Source organism: Diachasma alloeum, unplaced genomic scaffold (assembly GCF_001412515.2).
Source record: "Diachasma alloeum isolate Michigan unplaced genomic scaffold, Dall2.0 Dall_scaffold_01177, whole genome shotgun sequence".
In the NCBI taxonomy this organism is placed as follows: domain Eukaryota; kingdom Metazoa; phylum Arthropoda; class Insecta; order Hymenoptera; family Braconidae; genus Diachasma; species Diachasma alloeum.
In genome coordinates, this window is record NW_021681287.1 from 19,159 (window position 1) to 22,113 (window position 2,955).

The following is a 2,955-nucleotide window of genomic DNA, read 5'->3' on the forward strand; positions in this document are numbered from 1 at the left end:
CTCTCCCCCTAGTGACCATCGTGACGTTTGACGTTCCCTCTAATCGCCCCCGTGACGTTTGACCGTCCCCCTAGTCGCCCTCGTGACGGTTGACCCTCCCCCTAGTGACTCGTGAGATTTATTTTTTAGGTGGGCCATTTTGCTCACTTTGTCATTTGTGTCCCCCTGGCCCGTTTTGCCCCCATCCTGTTTTTCAAAATAACACTTGGAATAAGGAATTGAGTCTCTATTAATACATATGGAGATAAGTGAAGTTACCTCCTCTAGGTCCGCCCAATTATGGGAGTTATGTCAACTTACCTCCAATTGCATTGATAGAAAATTGAAACTCGCACATATCTCTTTTTTTATTTCTCATGTAGCCCCATAAAATATTATTTTTAGACCAAACCCTTCCGTCAGCACTTGCAAATTAATATTACAATGTGATTGGTGCAATAAAACAAATTTCGAAAAAAATGCAGTTACCTCGTTTTACCACTTCACTACTGATTTTGAAATGTAATATTAATGGCTACTAACGACAATGACATTCTGATTATTCTTTAATCACTCATGGAACAAAATTATGTTTTTTATTATCTTGTTACTGCGTAATGGTAGAGGCATCAAGTTTTATTATTCATTGAATCGCATATTGTTAGAAGAAGTATTTCCTGTTTTACCTTCATGATCGTTTTGCTCCACCGTTCACCCGTCAAAAAATATATTTAAAAAATGGGCCAATTCCATATTTCTGAAATTTATATATAAAATATAATATATTCTCATATTACTATATTTATATAAAAAAAATATATAAACCATATATTTTATATATTTTTATATATATATTGGGCCAATTTAAGATATTTTTAAATATATTTTTTTTAATATAAATGTTTCCGTGTGGGTTTCGTTGGACCCTAATGAATGTTTTCCAAGGTCAGGGAATGATATCACTTTGGTCAGGAAAACAAGAACCCTGAATAAGTTCGGTTATTTCCACCGATAATTATAAAATTAAGCTTAATGCATGAATTATAAATTTCTCGAAAATTTTGAGTAGCTAATGGAAGTAGTCAATACTTCGGAACAAAAAAATCATAATTTCCCCAATCATAAATATTGTTCAACAATTTTTGCTTTCGAATTAGTCCACACGCTGTGGCAGGTCCCGAGTACACTTCAGTGATCGGTATCAATCATTATTTTAGAAATATTAAGAGAATTTTTCCTTAAAATAATTGAATTCATTCATTTATCATTGGAATTTAGAAAATAATAAAATAATTGAGAATTTAAATTTTCAAATAACTATTAGATAAATAATTGGAAATTCCCTAAAAAATATTAGAGATTATCGAATAATCGTTAATCTTCCGAATTCGATTATTGATTGGTGAAATAATTCGAAATTTGTATAGTTAATTGTTGATTAATTTAATAATAGAAAATTGTTAAGTTCTGTTACTTGATTGAGTATTTATGAAATTAATGACAATTGTAATTAATGACTATGCCTATCTCTGGTACACTTTAAGGTGCATTAAATTTTATAAAAAAAATTATATTATTATTTTTTTTTTAAATGATATAAAGTGCTCCCAGAAATGCACTCCGAATCTGATAATTGTGTATATGAAAAATTGCCTCAGAATTTTAGAAGTTGTTTGCTCATTTTTTATCGGAAAGTATAGTCTGAAAGAAAAAAATTAGCGTAACCGGAGCTCTCTAACTTAATTATTGGCGGAGATATTGAAATTTAATTTTTTTCTTCTAAAAACTTTTTTTTTCAATTCTAATTACGCGCCACTAAGAACAGCAAAAAAAAATTTGAACCCATAGATTTTGTTGAAAATTTTCTCAGCTTTTCGAGAAAAATATAGTTTTTTATGCATCTGTGTATTAGGGCTGGAAAACTCGAAAACTAAGTTTCCAACGGTCATTTTGGTCGTTCCCCACCCATTTTTGTATTTTTTTTCATCGAAAAATTCAGAAAATTTCTTAACGAAAAATCCATAAAAAGAACTTCTATAAAAACATTTTCGGCTACCGAATATTTAGAGATATTCATTGAACAATTATCTCCCGATTATTGCGAATTAGTTTTTTTAAGATATCAAAAAATGAATAAGGTCTTAAAAAAATTAATCTTCAATATCTTCGACAATTATTCCGTCAGAGAATTCCGATTGCGTTCATTTTGTATCTTTTCGACAATACTGTTTCATAAACAATGAAAAAACTTTTCAAAATTTTGAGGCAACTTGTTATCTGCAGAATTGGAGAATTCGCTCTTCTAATAACCACGAAAATGGATTTTTTATTTTATCATCAGAGCCAACTCCCACTGACGTTCTTTTCATTTCAAGTCGAACTTGATATCCCAGAATTGGACTGCGAGATCACCTTGAAAAAAACAAAAGTGCCACATGTTTGAGGCAAACATAGAAAAGATAAGCGGGCCTTATAGCCGCTGGGCGTCACGAGCACCGCTTCTCCCACTAGCTTTCAAACAAAACTATATAAATGACGGCTGATCGAAATGTCGCAGTACGTGAGACTTCAGAGTATCTTCAAAGATGGGAAAATTCCTACTCATCTCGGTTCTCATATTTGTATCAGCAGAGATTATAAGGGAGATTGCTAACGCCTATGGAAACGCTTCAACCACAAAATTTCGTAGTGAGTATGTACCTGTAAGTAAAACAGGGAGCGTGTGAGAGCGTCGATAACGGCGCAGAGTGGGGGGGAACGCGTATGGGGGAATCGGAGGGCGGAGCGAGCGGTGATGTTCGCTGTCGAGTAGGTGAGGGAAACCTACCGCAGTTCGAAACGCCGACGGGCGGCGGAATCCTGCCCTTAATATAACAATCAATTTCTCCTTCCCTAATGAGGACGAAGGGATGAAACGGTTGCCAATCGATTGAAAATTGAATCCTCAACTGATTGCGATCTGTTTTATCCCTTCAT